Below are 18,565 nucleotides of genomic sequence, written 5' to 3' on the forward strand. Positions count from 1 at the left end.
ATGGGATCTCCCCTTTTATATAACAATGTCAAAGAAAGGTGTATTTGTTATTATGATTAATTATTGCATTCAACTCTCCAGTTTAACTTATATAATGATTTTAATATCTTATTTTCTATCTGTTCTATATGGCTTGTTGTGATGAGCACTAGTAAATGGAATACAAAAGAGAGTGTCCATCGTTATAAAACAAACTCTAGGGGAGGTGCATTTCCTATTATGTATAATTATTGGTTTTTAAACATGCTTACATTACTAACTGTGTGCATTTTAACCTTTTTTAGCCCACTTTTCTTCCTTTCAACGGCGGAGAGCACATTGTAGGAGAGATAATGTGCAGAGGGGATGTTTGCAAATTTTCCTTTGTTCTTGTTTGCGTGTTTTGTTGAGTTTGAGCATGGGCATGCTTTGTGTTCTACTTGTTTTCCTTTGTTTTGATTTTTTTCTTGTGTTTGTAGTTTGGTTTAGGTTTTGTTTTTTTGGGTGTGTTGTATTCGTTTTCCTTTTTGTTTCTCATATTTTTTGTACTTTGGTTTTGGTTTTGTTTGTTGGGTGTGGAAACGGAAATAAAGCAGACAAGGAAAATGGAGATTATTGTTCATAAATGAAGGTGAGTCAACATACCTATATGCAATGCACTTCAGTTAAAAGAATCTTTTGCTAATTTGTGGGTTCATTTGTTTGCTATTCAATTTATTATATGTTTTATTGATGCTATCATAATCAACTATATATATCTTCTTTATGTAGTGAAGAAGTACAATCGTATAGTCTACAAAAGTGAGGTGGTGAAGATGCACTAAACATTCTACAAACGTGGCACAAAGGATGGGTGAGACGTACTTTATTCCTACAAAATACTTTTGTCCTTTAATATGTTGGAAAGGATGGGTGAGGTATACTTTATTCCTACAAAATATTTTTGTCCTTTAATATGTTGGAAATGATGGGTGAGGCGTACTTTATTCCTACAAAATACTTTTGTGCTTTAATATGTTGGAATATTTTGTTGTTTGCACAATGATTTATCATTTTGTCTTGTTTTGAGATAGTATGATCTTGTTCATGGGTGTGAGATCCGAGACATTTTGCAGAACTTTGGTCTTGGTTTTGTTTGTTGGGTGTGGAAACGAAAATGAAGCAGACAAGGAAAATGTAGATTATTGTTCATGAATCCTAAATGAAGGTGAGTCAACATGCCTATATGCAATTCACTTCGGTTAAAAGAATATTTTGTTAATTTGTGGCTTCATTTGTTTGCTATTCAATTTATTATATTGTTTACCAATGATCTCATAATCAACTATATATATTTTCTTTATGTAGGGAAGAACTACAATGGTATAATCTACAAAGTTAAAATGGTGAAGATGCACTAAACATTCTACGAACGTGGCACAAAGGATGGGTGAGACATACTTTTTTCCTACAAAATACTTTTGTCCTTAATAGCTGAAATATTTTGTTGTTTGCATAATGATTTATCATTTTGTCATGGTTTCAAGGTAGTATGATCTTGTTAACGGGTGTGAGGTTTGAGATTTTCCTAGAAATTTGGTACGGAATAAAGGGAAAAGTTATAATTGGTTTCACATTTTTAGAGCTTATTGTTGATGCTTGTTGGTGCTATAATGTTAACGAAGGGCAAGCAAGTATGTGTATGGTTAATTCATCGCACTATATAATTGTTATTCAATTTCTCTCATGGTTTATTTATGATGTCATATATAATATTACTTTGTGTCGTGAGTCACTACGAATATAGTGCCTAATATTTAGTTTCTCTCATGGTTTATTCGTGATCTCATATATAATATTGATTTGTGTAGTGAGTGACTACAATTGTAGTGTTTGGGATGCTTTAGTGGAGAAGATACCTTAGGCAATGCAGATGCAAAATAGGGGATGGGTGAGTCATGTTGTTTTCATTTTCTCAAAAAGATTACCTCTTATGAAAACATTGTATTATTCCTAGTAGAAGTACATCTATTTTAGAAAATCTATATTTTCTTGAGGTATAGCATCGAAGATAATTAGACTCAGACAAAGTTGCATGACAAGTTCATTAATTCAAACTCTCTCTAGTTTAATTTTAGAAATCTAATATTTTTTTGTGTATCTATTGCAGATGCAATACAAAATGGGATCTCCCCTTTTATATAACAATGTCAAAGAAAGGTGTATTTGTTATTATGATTAATTATTGCATTCAACTCTCCAGTTTAACTTATATAATGATTTTAATATCTTATTTTCTATCTGTTCTAGATGGCTTGTTGTGATGAGCACTAGTAAATGAAATACAAAAGAGAGTGTCCATTGTTATAAAACAAACTCTAGGGGAGGTGCATTTCCTATTATGTATAATTATTGGTTTTTAAACATGCTTACATTACTAACTGTGTGCATTTTAACCTTTTTCAGCCCACTTTTCTTCCTTTCAACGGCGGAGAGCACATTGTAGGAGAGATGATTTGCAAAGGGGATGTTTGCAAATTTTCCTTTGTTCTTGTTTGCATGTTTTGTTGAGTTTGAGCATGGCCATGCTTTGTGTTCTACTTGTTTTCCTTTGTTTTGATTTTTTTTTTTGTGTTTGTAGTTTGGTTTAGGTTTTGTTTTTTTGGGTGTGTTGTATTCGTTTTTCTTTTTTTTGTCATATTTTTTGTACTTTGGTTTTGGTTTTGTTTGTTGGGTGTGGAAACGGAAATAAAACAGACAAGGAAAATGGAGATTATTGTTCATAAATGAAGGTGAGTCAACATACCTATATGCAATGCACTTCAGTTAAAAGAATCTTTTGCTAATTTGTGGGTTCATTTGTTTGCTATTCAATTTATTATATGTTTTATTGATGCTGTCATAATCAACTATATATATCTTCTTTATGTGAAGAAGTACAATCTTATAGTCTACAAAAGTGAAGTGGTGAAGATGCACTAAACATTGTACAAACGTGGCACAAGGGATGGGTGAGACCTACTTCATTCCTACGAAATACTTTTGTCCTTTAATATGTTGGAATATTTTGTTGTTTGCACAATGATTTATCATTTTGTCATGGTTTTGAGATAGTATGATCTTGTTCATGGGTGTGAGATCCGAGACATTTTGTAGAACTTTGGTCTTGGTTTTGTTTGTTGGGTGTGGAAACGAAAATGAAGCAAACAAGGAAAATGTAGATTATTGTTCATGAATCATAAATGAAGGTGAGTCAACATGCCTATATGCAATGCACTTAGGTTAAAAGAATCTTTTGCTAATTTGTGGCTTCATTTGTTTTCTATTCAATTTATTATATGTTTTTACCGATGATCTCATAATCAACTATATATATTTTCTTTATGTAGTGAAGAACTACAATTGTATAATCTACAAAGTTAAAGTGGTGAAGATGCACTAAACATTCTACGAACGTGGCACAAAGGATGGGTGAGACATGCTTTTTTCCTGCAAAACACTTTTGTCCTTAATAGCTGAAATATTTTGTTGTTTGCATAATGATTTATCATTTTGTCATGGTTTCGAGGTAGTATGATCTTGTTAAGTGGATGTGAGGTTTGAGATTTTCAGAGAACTTTGATACAAAATAAAGGGAAAAGTTATAGTTGGTTTCACATTTTTAGAGCTTATCGTTCATGCTTTTTGGTGCTATAATGTTAACCAAGGGCAAGGAAGTATGTGTATGGTTAATTCATCACTCTATATAATTGTTATTCAGTTTCTCTCGTGGTTTATATATGATCTCATATATAATATTACTTTGTGCCGTGAGTGACTACAAATATAGTTCCTAACATTTGATTTTTCTCATGGTTTATTCGTGATCTCATATATAATATTGATTTGTGTAGTGAGTGACTACAATTGTAGTGTTTGGGATGGTTTAGTGGAGAAGATACCTTAGGCAATGCAGATGCAACATAGGGGATGTGTGAGTCATGTTGTTTTCATTTTCTCAAAAAGATTACCCCTTATGAAAACATAGTATTATTCCGAGTAGAAGTATATCTAGTTTAGAAATTCTATATTTTCTTGATGAAACATAGGGGATGGGTGAGTCATGTTTTAATTTTCTCAAAAAGATTACCTCTTTTGAAAACATTGTATTACTCCTAGTAGAAGTACATCTAGTTTAGAAAATCTATATTTTATTGAGGTATAGCATCGAAGATAACTAGACTCAGACAAAGTTGCATGACAAGTTCATTAATTCAAACTCTCTCTAGTTTAACGTATTTTAAAAATCTAATTTTTTTGTGTGTATCTATTGTAGGTGCCATGTTCTAGCGGGCATGAATTCGTGCAATACAAAATGGGATCTCCCCTTTCATATAACAATGTCAAAGAAAGGTGTATTTGTTATTATGACAAATTATTGCATTCAACTCTCTAGTTTAACTTATATAATGATTGTAATATCTTATTTTCTATCTGTTTTAGATGGCTTGTTGTGATGAACACTAGTAAATGGAATACAAAAGAGAGTGTCCATTGTTATAAAACAAACTTTAGGGGAGGTGCATTTCCTATTATGTATAATTATTGGTTTTTAAACATGCTTACATTACTAACTGTGTGCATTTTAACCTTTTTCAGCCCACTTTTTTTTCCTTTCAGTGGCGGAGAGCACATTGTAGGAGATATGATGTGCAGAGGGGATGTTTGCAATTTTTCCTTTGTTCTTGTTTGCATATTTTCTTGAGTTTGAGCATGGCCATGCTTTGTGTTGTACTTGTTTTCCTTTGTTTTGATTTTTTCTTCTTCTTGTTTTTGTAGATTGGTTTAGGTTTCTTTTTTTGGGTGTGTTGTACTCATTTTACTATTTTTTCTCACATTTTTTGTACTTTGGTCTTGGTTTTCTTTGTTGGGTGTGGAAACGGAAATGAAACAGACAAGAAAAATGGAGATTATTGTTCAGAAATGAAGGTGAGTCAACTTACCTATATGTAATTGCACTTAAGATAAAAGAATCTGTTGCTAATTTGTGGGTTCATTTGTTTGCTATTCAATTTATTATATGTTTTATCGATGGTGTCAAAATCAACTATATATATCTTCTTTATGTAGTGATGAAGTACAATCGTATAGTCTACAAAAGTGAAGTGGTGAAGATGCACTAAACATTCTACAAACATGGCACAAAGGATGGGTGAGACGTACTTTATTCCTACAAAATACTTTTGTCCTTTAATATGTTGGAATATTTTGTTGTTTGCACAATGATTTATCATTTGCATGGTTTCGAGATAGTATGATCTTGTTCTTGGGTGGGAGATCCGAAACTTTTTGTAGAACTTTGGTCTTGGTTTTGTTTGTTGGGTGTGGAAAAAAAATGAAGCAGACAAGGAAAATGTAGATTATTGTTCATGAATCATAAATGAAGGTGAGTCAACATGCCTATATGCAATGCACTTCGGTTAAAATAATCTTCTGCTATTTTGTGGCTTCATTTGTTTGCTATTCAATTTATTATATGTTTTACTGATGATCTCATAATCAACTATATATATTTTCTTTATGTAGTGAAGAACTACAATTGTATAATCTACAAAGTTAAAGTGGTGAAGATGCACTAAACATTCTACGAACGTGGCACAAAGCATGGGTGAGACATACTTTTCTCCTACGAAACACTTTTGTCCTTAATAGCTGAAATATTTTGTTGTTTACACAATGATTTATCATTTTGTCATGGTTTCGAGGTAGTATGATCTTGTTAATGGGTGTGAGGTTTGAGATTTTTCTAGAACTTTGATACAGAATAAAGGGAAAAGTTATAGTTGGTTTCACATTTTTAGGGAAAAGTTATAGTTGGTTTAGCATTTTTAGAGCTTATTGTTCATGCTTGATGGTGCTATAATGTTAACCAAGGGCAAGCAAGTATCTGTATGGTTAGTTCATCGCTTTATATAATTGTTACTAAGTTTCTGTCGTTGTTTATTTATGATCTCATATATAATATTACTTTGTGCCGTGAGTGACTACGAATATAGTGCTTAATATTTAATTTCCCTCATGGTTTATTCGTGATCTTAGATATACTATTGATTTGTGTAGTGAGTGACTACCATTGTAGTGTTTGGGATGGTTTAGTGGAGAAGATACCGTAGGCAATGCGGATGCAACATAGGGGATGGGCGAGTCATGTTGTTTTCATTTTCTCAAAAAGATTACCTCTTATGAAAACATTGTATTATTCCTAGTAGAAGTACATCTAGATTAGAAAATCTATATTTTCTTGAGGTATAGCATCAAAGGTAACTAGACTCGGACAAAGTTGCATGACAAGTTCATTAATTCAAACTCTCTCTAGTTTAACGTATTTTAGAAATCTAATATTTTTGTTTATCTATTGCAGATGGCATGTTATAGCGGGCATGAATTCGAGCAATACAAAATGGGATCTCCCCTTTTATATAACAATGTCAAAGAAAGGTGTATTTGTTATTATGATTAATTATTACATTCAACTCTCGAGTTTAACTTATATAATGATTGTAATATCTTATTTTCTATTTGTTTTAGATGGCCTGTTGTGATGAGCACTAGTAAATGGAATACAAAACAGAGTGTCTATCGTTATAAAACAAAATTTAGGGGAGGTGCATTTCCTATTATGTATAATTATTGCTTTTTAAACATGCTTACGTTACTAACTATATGCATTTTAACCTTTCTCAGCCTGCTTTTCGTCCTTTCAGCAGTGAAGAGCACATTGTAGGAGAGATGATGTGCAGAGTGGATGTTTGCAATTTTTCCTTTGTTCTTGTTTGCATGTTTTGTTGAGTTTAAGCAAGACCATGCTTTGTGTTGTACTTGTTTTCCTTTGTTTTGATGTTTCCTTCTTCTTGTTTTGTAGTTTGGTTTAGGTTTCGTTTTTTTGGGTGTGTTGTCCTTGTTTTCCTTGGTTTTTTCTCAGATTTTTTGTACTTTGGTCTTGGTTTTGTTTGTTGGGTGTGGAAACAGAAATGAAACAGACAAGGAAAATGGAGATTATTGTTGATAAATGAAGGTGAGTCAACATACCTATATGCAATGCACTTTAGTTAAAAGAATCTTTTTCTAATTTGTGGGTTCATTTGTTTGCTATTCAATTTATTATATGTTTTATCGATGCTATCATAATCAACCATATATATCTTCTTTATGTAGTGAAGAACTACAATCGTATAGTCTACAAAAGTGAAGTGGTGAAGATGCACTAAACATTCTACAAACATGGCACAAGGATGGGTGAGACATACTTTATTCCCTCAAAATACTTTTGTCCTTTAATATGTTGGAATATTTTGTTGTTTGCACAATTATTTATCATTTTGTCATGGTTTTGAGTTAGTATGATCTTGTTCATGGGTGTGAGATCCGAGACTTTTTGCAGAACTTTGGTCTTGGTTTTGTTTGTTGGGTGTGGAAATGAAAATGAAGTAGATAAGGAAAATGTAGATTATTGTTCATGAATCATAAATTAAGGTGAGTCAACATACCTATATGCAATGCACTTCGGTTAAAAGAATCTTTTGCTAATTTTTGGCTTCATTTGTTTGCTATTCAATTTATTATATGTTTTACCAATGAACTAATAATCAACTATATATATTTTCTTTATGTAATGAAGAACTACAATTGTATAATCTACAAAGTTAAAGTGGTGAAGATGCACTAAACATTCTACGAACGTGGCACAAAGGATGGGTGAGACATACTTTTTTCCTACAAAATACTTTTGTCCTCAATAGCTGAAATATTTTGTTGTTTGCACAATGATTTATCATTTTGTCATGGTTTCAAGGTAGTATGATCTTGTTAACGGGTGTGAGGTTTGAGATTTTCCTAGAACTTTGATACGGAATAAAGGGAAAAGTTATAGTTGGTTTCACAATTTTAGAGCTCATTGTTGATGCTTGTTGGTGCTATAATGTTAACGAAGGGCAAGCAAGTATGTGTATGGTTAATTCATCGCTCTATATAATTGTTATTCAATTTCTCTCGTGGTTTATTTATGATGTCATATATAATATTACTTTGTGTTGTGAGTGACTACGAATATAGTGCCTAATATTTAGTTTCTCTCATGGTTTATTCGTGATCTCATATATAATATTGATTTGTGTAGTGAGTGACTACAATGGTAGTGTTTGGGATGCTTTAGTGGAGAAGATACCTTAGGCAATGCGGATGCAAAATAGGGGATGGGTGAGTCATGTTGTTTTCATTTTCTCAAAAAGATTACCTGTTATGAAAACATTGTATTATTCCTAGTAGAAGTACATCTAGTTTAGAAAATCTATATTTTCTTGAGGTATAGCATCGAATATAATTAGACTCAGACAAAGTTGCATGACAAGTTCATTAATTCAAACTCTCTCTAGTTTAATTTTAGAAATCTAATATTTTTTTGTGTACCTATTGCAGATGGCATGTTTTAGTGGGCATGAATTTGTGCAATACAAAATGGGATCTCCCCTTTTATATAACAATGTCAAAGAAAGGTGTATTTGTTATTATGATTAATTATTGCATTCAACTCTCCAGTTTAACTTATATAATGATTTTAATATCTTATTTTCTATCTGTTCTAGATGGCTTTTTGTGATGAGCACTAGTAAATGGAATACAAAAGAGAGTGTCCATCGTTATAAAACAAACTCTATGGGAGGTGAATTTCCTATTATGTATAATTATTGGTTTTTAAACATGCTTACATTACTAACTGTGTGCATTTTAACCTTTTTCAGCCCACTTTTCTTCCTTTCAACGGCGGAGAGCACATTGTAGGAGAGATGATGTGCAGAGGGGATGTTTGCAAATTTTCCTTTGTTCTTGTTTGCATGTTTTGTTGGGTTTGAGCATGGCCATGCTTTGTGTTCTACTTGTTTTCCTTTGTTTTGATTTTTTTCTTGTGTTTGTAGTTTGGTTTACGTTTCGTTTTTTGGGTGTGTTGTATTCGTTTTCCTTTTTGTTTCTCATATTTTTTGTACTTTGGTTTTGGTTTTGGTTTTGTTTGTTGGGTGTGGAAACGGAAATAAAACAGACAAGGAAAATGGAGATTATTGTTCATAAATGAAGGTGAGTCAACATACCTATATGCAATGCACTTCATTTAAAAGAATATTTTTCTAATTTGTGGGCTCATTTGTTTGCTATTCAATTTATTATATGTTTTATTGATGCTATCATAATCAACTATATATATCTTTTGTATGTAGTGAAGAAGTACAATCGTATAGTCTACAAAAGTGAGGTGGTGAAGATGCACTAAACATTCTACAAACGTGGGACAAAGGATGGGAGAGACGTACTTTATTCCTACAAAATACTTTTGTCCTTTAATATGTTGGAAAGGATGGGTGAGGCATACTTTATTCCTACAAAATACTTTTGTCCTTTAATATGTTGGAAAGGATGGGTGAGGCGTACTTTATTCCTACAAAATACTTTTGTCCTTTAATATGTTGGAATATTTTTTTGTTTGCACAATGATTTATCATTTTGTCATGGTTTTGAGATAGTATGATCTTGTTCATGGGTGTGAGATCCGAGACATTTTGCAGAACTTTGGTCTTGGTTTTGTTTGTTGGGTGTGGAAACGAAAATGAAGCAGACAAGGAAAATGTAGATTATTGTTCATGAATCATAAATGAAGGTGAGTCAACATGCCTATATGCAATTAACTTCGGTTAAAAGAATATTTTGCTAATTTGTGGCTTCATTTGTTTGCTATTCAATTTATTATATTGTTTACCAATGATCTCATAATCAACTATATATATTTTCTTTATGTAGGGAAGAACTACAATGGTATAATCTACAAAGTTAAAATGGTGAAGATGTAGTAAACATTCTACGAAAGTGGCACAAAGGATGGGTGAGACATACTTTTTTCCTACAAAATACTTTTGTCCATAATAGCTGAAATATTTTGTTGTTTGCGCAATGATTTATCATTTTGTCATGGTTTCAAAGGTAGTATGATGTTGTTAACGGGTGTGAGGTTTGAGATTTTCCTAGAACTTTGATACGGAATAAAGGGAAAAGTTATAGTTGGTTTCACATTTTTAGAGCTTATTGTTGATGCTTGTTGGTGCTATAATGTTAACGAAGGGCAAGCAAGTATGTGTATGGTTAATTCATCGCTCTATATAATTGTTATTCAATTTCTCTCGTGGTTTATTTATGATGTCATATATAATATTACTTTGTGTCGTGAGTCACTACGAATATAGTGCCTAATATTTAGTTTCTCTCATGGTTTATTCGTGATCTCATATATAATATTGATTTGTGTAGTGAGTGACTACAATTGTAGTGTTTGGGATGGTTTAGTGGAGAAGATACCTCTTATGAAAACATTGTTATTCCTAGTAGAAGTACATCTAGTTTAGAAAATCTATATTTTCTTGAGGTATAGCATCGAAGATAATTAGACTCAGACAAAGTTGCATGACAAGTTCATTAATTCAAACTCTCTCCAGTTTAATTTTAGAAATCTAATATTTTTTTGTGTATCTATTGCAGATGGCATGTTTTAGTGGGCATGTATTTGTGCAATACAAAATGGGATCTCCCCTTTTATATAACAATGTCAAAGAAAGGTGTATTTGTTATTATGATTAATTATTGCATTCAACTCTCCAGTTTAACTTATATAATGATTTTAATATCTTATTTTCTTATTTTCTATCTGTTCTAGATGGCTTGTTGTGATGAGCACTAGTAAATGGAATACAAAAGAGAGTGTCCATCGTGATAAAACAAACTCTAGGGGAGGTGCATTTCTTATTATGTATAATTATTGGTTTTTAAACATGCTTACATTACTAACTGTGTGCATTTTAACCTTTTTCAGGCCACTTTTCTTCCTTTCAACGGCGGAGATCATATTGTAGGAGAGATGATGTGCAGAGGGGATGTTTGCAAATTTTCCTTTGTTCTTGTTTACATGTTTTGTTGAGTTTGAGCATGGCCATGCTTTGTGTTGTACTTGTTTTCCTTTGTTTTGATTTATTTCTTGTGTTTGTAGTTTGGTTTAGGTTTCTTTTTTTGGGTGTGTTGTATTCGTTTTCCTTTTTTTTTTCTCATATTTTTTGTACTTTGGTTTTGGTTTTGTTTGTTGGGTGTGGAAACGGAAATAAAACAGACAAGGAAAATGGAGATTATTGTTCATAAATGAAGGTGAGTCAACATACCTATATGCAATGCACTTCAGTTAAAAGAATCTTTTGCTAATTTGTGGGTTCATTTGTTTGCTATTCAATTTATTATATGTTTTATTGATGCTATCATAATCAACTATATATATCTTCTTTATGTAGTGAAGAACTACAATCATATAGTCTACAAAAGTGAAGTGGTGAAGATGCATTAAACATTCTACAAACGTGGCACAAAGGATGGGTGAGACGTACTTTATTCCTACAAAATACTTTTGTCCTTTAATATGTTGGAAAGGATGGGTGAGGCATACTTTATTCCTACAAAATACTTTTGTCCTTTAATATGTTGGAAAGGATGGGTGAGGCGTACTTTATTCCTACAATATACTTTTGTCCTTTAATATGTTGGAATATTTTGTTGTTTGCACAATGAGTTAAACACATATTTCATTAAATTTGGAATTTTTTTATTACAATGACACCACTAGAATTGATGTTTTTGGTTATTTTGAAATTCTATATCCACTACTTTATTCTAAATTTACTGAAATATGTGTTGTTATCATTTTGTCATGGTTTTGAGATAGTATGATCTTGTTCATGGGTGTGAGATCCGAGACATTTTGTAGAACTTTGGTCTTGGTTTTGTTTATTGGGTTTGGAAACGAAAATGAAGCAGACAAGGAAAATGTAGATTATTGTTCATGAATCATAAATGAAGGTGAGTCAACATGCCTATATGCAATTCACTTCGGTTAAAAGAATATTTTGCTAATTTGTGGCTTCATTTGTTTGCTATTCAATTTATTATATTGTTTACTAATGATCTCATAATCAACTATATATATTTTCTTTATGTAGGGAAGAACTACAATGGTATAATCTACAAAGTTAAAATGGTGAAGATGCACTAAACATTCTACGAACGTGGCACAAAGGATGGGTGAGACATACTTTTTTCCTACAAAACACTTTTATCCTTAATAGCTGAAATATTTTGTTGTTTGCACAATGATTTATCATTTTGTCATGGTTTTGAGGTAGTATGATCTTGTTAAGTAGATGTGAGGTTTGACATTTTCGGAGAACTTTGATACAAAATAAAGGGAAAAGTTATAGTTGGTTTCACATTTTTAGAGCTTATTGTTCATGCTTGTTGGTGCTATCACTCTATATAACCAAGGGCAAGGAAGTATGTGTATGGTTAATTCATCACTCTATATAATTGTTATTCAGTTTCTCAAGTGGTTTATTTATGATCTCCTATATAATATTACTTTGTGTCGTGAGTGACTACAAATATAGTGCCCAATATTTAATTTCTCACATGGTTTATTCGTGATCTCATATATAATATTGATTTGTGTAGTGAGTGACTACGTAGTGTTTGGGATGGTTTAGTGGAGAAGATACCTTAGGCAATGCGGATGCAAAATAGGGGATGGGTGAGTCATGTTGTTTTCATTTTCTCAAAAAGATTACCTCTTATGAAAACATTGTATTATTCCTAGTAGAAGTACATCTAGTTTAGAAAATTTATATTTTCTTGAGGTATAGCATCGAAGATAATTAGACTCAGACAAAGTTGCATGACAAGTTCATTAATTCAAACTCTAGTTTAATTTTAGAAATCTAATATTTTTTTGTGTATCTATTGCAGATGCAATACAAAATGGGATCTCCCCTTTTATATAACAATGTCAAAGAAAGGTGTATTTGTTATTATGATTAATTATTGCATTCAACTCTCCAGTTTAACTTATATAATGATTTTAATATCTTATTTTCTATCTGTTCTATATGGCTTGTTGTGATGAGCACTAGTAAATGGAATACAAAAGAGTGTCCATCGTTATAAAACAAACTCTATGAGAGGTGCATTTCCTATTATGTATAATTATTGGTTTGTAAACATGCTTACATTACTCACTGTGTGCATTTTAACCTTTTTCAGCCCACTTTTTTTCCTTTCAGTGGCGGAGAGCACATTGTAGGAGAGATGATGTGCAGAGGGGATGTTTGCAATTTTTGCTTTGTTCTTGTTTGTGTGTTTTGTTGGGTTTGAGCATGGCCATGCTTTGTGTTGTACTTGTTTTCCTTTGTTTTGATTTTTTTCCTTGTTTTTTGGAGTTTGGTTTAGGTTTCGTTTTTTGGGTGTGTTGTACGTTGTACTTGTTTTCCTTTGTTTTGATATTTTTCTTGTTTTTTGTAGTTTGGTTTAGGTTTCAATTTTTTGGGTGTGTTGTACTTGTTTTCTTTTCTTTTTTTTGCTCACATTTTTTGTACTTTGGTCTTGGTTTTGTTTGTTGGCTGTGGAAACGGAAATGAAACAAACAAGGAAAATGGAGATTATTTTTGATAAATGAAGGTGAGTCAACATACCTAGGTGCAATGCACTTCAGTTAAAAGAATCTTTTGCTAATTTGTGGGTTCATTTGTTTGCTATTCAATTTATTATATGTTTTATCGATGTTGTCGTAATCAACTATATATATCTTCTTTATGTAGTGAAGAAGTACAATCGTATAGTCTACAAAAGTGAAGTGGTGAAGATGCACTAAACATTGTACAAACGTGGCACAAGGGATGGGTGAGACTTACTTCATTCCTACAAAATACTTTTGTCCTTTAATATGTTGGAATATTTTGTTGTTTGCACAATGATTTATCATTTTGTCATGGTTTTGAGATAGTATGATCTTGTTCATGGGTGTGAGATCCGAGACATTTTGCAGAACTTTGGTCTTGGTTTTGTTTGTTGGGTGTGGAAACGAAAATGAAGAAAACAAGGAAAATGTAGATTATTGTTCATGAATCATAAATGAAGGTGAGTCAACCTGCCTATATGCAATGCACTTAGGTTAAAAGAATCTTTTGCAAATTTGTGGCTTCATTTGTTTGCTATTCAATTTATTATATGTTTTTACCGATGATCTCATAATCAACTATATATATTTTCTTTATGTAGTGAAGAACTACAATTGTATAATCTACAAAGTTAAAGTGGTGAAGATGCACTAAACATTCTACAAACGTGGCACAAAGGATGGGTGAGACATACTTTTTTCCTACAAAACACTTTTGTCCTTAATAGGTGAAATATTTTGTTGTTTGCACAATGATTTATCATTTTGTCATGGTTTCGAGGTAGTATGATCTTGTTAAGTGGATGTGAGGTTTGATATTTTTGGACAACTTTGATACAAAATAAAGGGAAAAGTTATAGTTGGTTTCACATTTTTAGAGCTTATTGTTCATACTTGTTGGTGCTATAATGTTAACCAAGGGCAAGGAAGTATGTGTATGGTTAATTCATCGCTCTATATAATTGTTATTCAGTTTCTCTCGTGGTTTATATGTGATCTCATATATAATATTACTTTGTGTCGTGAGTGACTACAAATATAGTTCCTAATATTTGATTTCTCTCATGGTTTATTCGTGATCTCATATATAATATTGATTTCTGTAGTGAGTGATTGCAATTGTAGTGTTTGGGATGGTTTAGTGGAGAACATTACCTTAGGCAATGCTGATTTAACATAGGGGATGTGTGAGTCATGTTGTTTTCATTTTCTCAAAAAGATTACCTCTTATGAAAACATTGTATTATTCCTAGTAGAAGTACATCTTGTTTAGAAAATCTATATTTTCTTGAGGTATAGCATCGAAGATAACTAGACTCAGACAAAGTTGCATGACAAGTTTGTGAATTCAAATTCTCTCTAGTTTAACGTATTTTAGAAATCTAATATTTTTTTGTGTATCCATTGCAGATGGCTTGTTCTAGCGGGCATGAATTCGTGCAATACAAAATGGGATCTCCCCTTTTATATAACAATGTCAAAGAAATGTGTGTTTGTTATTATGAATAATTATTGCATGCAACTCTCTAGTTTAACTTATATAATGATTGTAATATCTTATTTTTTATCTGCTTTAGATGGCTTGGTGTGATGAGCACTAGTAAATGGAATACAAAAGAGAGTGTCCATTGTTATAAAATAAACTCTAGGGGAGGTGCATTTCCTATTATGTATAATTATTGGTTTTTAAACATGCTTACATTACTAACTGTGTGCATTTTAACCTTTTTCAGCCCACTTTTTTTCCTTTCAGCGCCGGAGAGCACATTGTAGGAGAGATGATGTGCAGAGGGGATGTTTGCAATTTTTGCTTTGTTCTCGTTTGCGTGTTTTGTTGAGTTTGAGCATGGCCGTGCTTTGTGTTGTACTTGTTTTCCTTTGTTTTGATTTTTTTTTACTTGTTTTTTGGAGTTTGGTTTAGGTTTCGTTTTTTGGGTGCGTTGTACTCGTTATCCTTTTTTCTTTCTCACATTGTTTGTACTTTGGTTTTGGTTTTGTTTTTTGGGTGTTGAAACTGAAATGAAGCAGACAAGGAAAATGGAAATTATTGTTCATAAATGAAGGTGAGTCAACATACCCAACTGCAATGCACTTCAGGTAAAAGAATCTTTTGCTAATTTGTGGGTTCATTTGTTTGCTATTCAATTTATTATATGTTTTATTGATGCTGTCATAATCAGCTATATATATCTTGTTTATGTAGTGAAGAACTAAAATCGTATAGTTTACAAATGTGACGTGTTGAAGATGCACTAAACATTCTACAAACATGGCACAAAGGATGGGTGAGACGTACTTTATTCCTACAAATTACTTTTGTCCTTTAATATGTTGGAATATTTTGTTGTTTGCACAATGATTTATCATTTTGTCATGGTTTCGAGATAGTATGATCTTGTTCATGGCTGTGAGATCCAAGACTTTTTGCAGAACTTTGGTCTTGGTTTTGTTTGCTGGGTGTGGAAATGAAAATGAAGCAGACAAGGAAAATGTAGATTATTGCTCATGAATCATAAATGAAGGTGAGTCAACATGCCTATATGCAATGCACTTCGGTTAAAAAAATCTTTTGCTAATTTTTGGCTTCATTTGTTTGCTATTCAATTTATTATATGTTTTACCGATGATCTCATAATCAACTTTATATATTAATCAACTTTATATATTTTCTTTATGTAGTGAAGAACTACATTTGTATAATCTACAAAGTTAAAGTGGTGAAGATGCACTAAACATCCTACGAACGTGGCACAGAGGATGGGTGAGACATACTTTTTCCCTACGACACACTTTTTTCCTTAATAGCTGAAATATTTTGTTGTTTGCACAATGATTTATCATTTTGTCATGGTTTTGAGGTAGTATGATCTTGTTCGTGGGTGTGAGGTTCAAGACTTTTTCCATAACTTCGATATGAAACAAATGGAAAAGTTATACTAGGATTTACATGTTCAGAGCTTATTGTTCATGATTGTCACAACTATAATATTAGCCAGGGAAGGGTAGGTATGTTTATGGTTAATTCATCGCTCTATATGTATGTTGTTTAAGCTCTTGTGGTTTATTTGATATCATATATAATATTACTTTGTGCAGTGTGTGACTATAATTGTACTGTTTGGGAGGGTTGAGCGGAGAAGATGCCCTTGGCATTGTAGATGCAATGTAGAGGATGGGTGAGTCATGTTGTTTTCCAACAAAATAGTGTTATTATTATTCATTTGCTCAACATTTTCTCCTTTTAGCCTTGTGGCCCCTTGGATTTTGGTTGTTCAATATGTTTAAATATGTTTAGATCCCTCTCACAAAATGAATTATCTTTTATGATAGCATTGATTTCCTTATTCCTAGTAGGATTACATCTTGTTTAGAAGATTTCATAAATGGGCTGGAATTAAGTTGGATGACAAGTTTATGCCTTCAACTCTCGAGTTTAACTTTTATTAGAATTTAAATATTTTATTTTGTATCTATTGCAGATGGTTGATTCCAATGGGCACAAATGTGTGAAATACATAATGGATTATATACCCCTTTATATAACAGAACTTGGAAACAAGAATGTTTCATATTATGATTGATTATTACTTTCAACCTTCCAGTTTAACATGCATAATGATTCTAATATCTTTATTATGTATCTATTGTAGATGGCTTGTTCTGTTGAGTACGAGTAAGTGGAATATAGAATGGAGGTATGTTTCCTATTATGAATAACTATTGGTTTTGAAATTTGTTTACCAATTACCGTGTTGATATTTTAACCTTATTCGCCCTACTTTTTTTTCCATTTCAGTTGTGGAGAGGAGGAGAGGACACTGCAATAGAGATAATGTGCAAAGAGGAAGTTCATGATTTTTAATTTGTTGTTTCCAACATGTTTTGTTATTGCTGAGTTTGAACATGACCATGCTTTGTGTTGTACTCATTTTGCTTTGTTTTGTATTTTTTTTTGATTTGTTGTAGTTTGGTATTTGGTTTTTTTTTTGGATGTTCAGAAAGAAAGGAAGGGAGCAGGGAGAGAAAATGAAATTGACGAGATGGAGGTTATCATTCATAAATAAAGGTGAATCACCTTAACTATACACAATGCACTTCACTCACAATTATCTTTTACTCATTTGTGACACCATTTACTTGTTTTTCAATTTATCATATGTTTTAGATGTGATCTCATACTCATATATATTGATATGCTTTGTGTAGAAAGTAATTACGACTGTATAGACCATCAAGGACAGGTGGTGAAGATTCCCTAGACATTCTACAAAAGCAACACGGACATTTGGTGAACCATAATTTTTTCCTACATAATAATATTGTGGTTTAAGACATTGAAATATTTGTTGTTTATGCAACGATTTATCCTTTTGTCATGGCTTTAGGGTAGTATGATCTTGTTAATGGGTGTGAGGTTTGAGATTTTCCGAGAACTTTGATATGAAATAAAGGGAAAAGTTACACCGGGGTTCACATTTTTAGAGCTTATTGTTCATGCTTGTTGCTGCTATAACATTAGCTGAGGGTGAGCAAGTATGTGTGGTTAATTCATTGCTTTGTATAATTGTTATTCAATTTCTCTCATGGTTTATTCATGATCTCATATATAATATTTCTTTGTGCCGTGAGTGACTACAAATATAGTGTCTATTATTTAATTTCTCTCATGGTTTATTCATGATCTCATATATAATATTTATTTGTGTAGTGAGTGACCACAGTTGTAATGTCTGGGATGGTTAAGTGGAGAAGATACCTTACACAATGCAAATGCAACATAGAGGATGAGTGAGTCATGTTTTCATTTTCTTAAAAGGATTACCTCTTATGAAAACATTATTTGTATTATCCCTAGTAGAAGTACATCTAGTTTAGAAAATCTATATTTTCTTGAGGTATAGCATGGAATATAAGTAGGCTTGGACTAAGTTGCATGACAAGTTCATGAATTGAAACTCTCTAGTTTAATATATTTTAGAAATATAATATATTTTTGTGTATTTATTGCAGAGGGCTTTTTCCCAGGGAGCATGAATACGTGCAATA

The 18,565-nt window shown here is 32.0% G+C and overlaps 6 long non-coding RNA genes across 6 annotated transcripts; all 6 read left to right on the top strand.

Annotated features, from left to right (window-relative positions):
- Positions 1-293: 293 nt before the first annotated feature.
- On the top strand, positions 294-1,912 carry LOC149232107 (uncharacterized). Its single transcript, XR_016247516.1, has 4 exons — positions 294-610; positions 751-1,186; positions 1,327-1,408; positions 1,830-1,912. It is a non-coding gene; the product is annotated as an uncharacterized LOC149232107 (long non-coding RNA).
- Positions 1,913-2,900: 988 nt separating this feature from the next.
- LOC149232108 (uncharacterized) lies at positions 2,901-4,350 on the top strand. The gene is made up of 3 exons (XR_016247517.1): positions 2,901-3,206; positions 3,348-3,429; positions 4,274-4,350. It is a non-coding gene; the product is annotated as an uncharacterized LOC149232108 (long non-coding RNA).
- A 273-nt stretch (positions 4,351-4,623) lies between these two features.
- Positions 4,624-5,608, top strand: LOC149232109 (uncharacterized). Its single transcript, XR_016247518.1, has 3 exons — positions 4,624-4,926; positions 5,068-5,383; positions 5,524-5,608. It is a non-coding gene; the product is annotated as an uncharacterized LOC149232109 (long non-coding RNA).
- Positions 5,609-6,357: 749 nt separating this feature from the next.
- On the top strand, positions 6,358-7,238 carry LOC149232110 (uncharacterized). The gene is made up of 3 exons (XR_016247519.1): positions 6,358-6,435; positions 6,682-7,012; positions 7,153-7,238. It is a non-coding gene; the product is annotated as an uncharacterized LOC149232110 (long non-coding RNA).
- Positions 7,239-7,393: 155 nt separating this feature from the next.
- Positions 7,394-11,545, top strand: LOC149232111 (uncharacterized). Its single transcript, XR_016247520.1, has 10 exons — positions 7,394-7,470; positions 7,616-7,692; positions 8,114-8,193; positions 8,413-8,489; positions 8,736-9,066; positions 9,207-9,643; positions 9,784-9,865; positions 10,516-10,592; positions 10,847-11,172; positions 11,313-11,545. It is a non-coding gene; the product is annotated as an uncharacterized LOC149232111 (long non-coding RNA).
- Positions 11,546-11,717: 172 nt separating this feature from the next.
- On the top strand, positions 11,718-12,863 carry LOC149232112 (uncharacterized). The gene is made up of 4 exons (XR_016247521.1): positions 11,718-11,874; positions 12,015-12,096; positions 12,523-12,598; positions 12,814-12,863. It is a non-coding gene; the product is annotated as an uncharacterized LOC149232112 (long non-coding RNA).
- Positions 12,864-18,565: the final 5,702 nt, after the last annotated feature.

Source organism: Pinus tabuliformis, chromosome J (genome assembly GCF_031772625.1).
Source record: "Pinus tabuliformis cultivar Carrire ecotype Pingquan chromosome J, CPIR1, whole genome shotgun sequence".
NCBI classification, from domain to species: Eukaryota; Viridiplantae; Streptophyta; class Pinopsida; order Pinales; family Pinaceae; genus Pinus; species Pinus tabuliformis.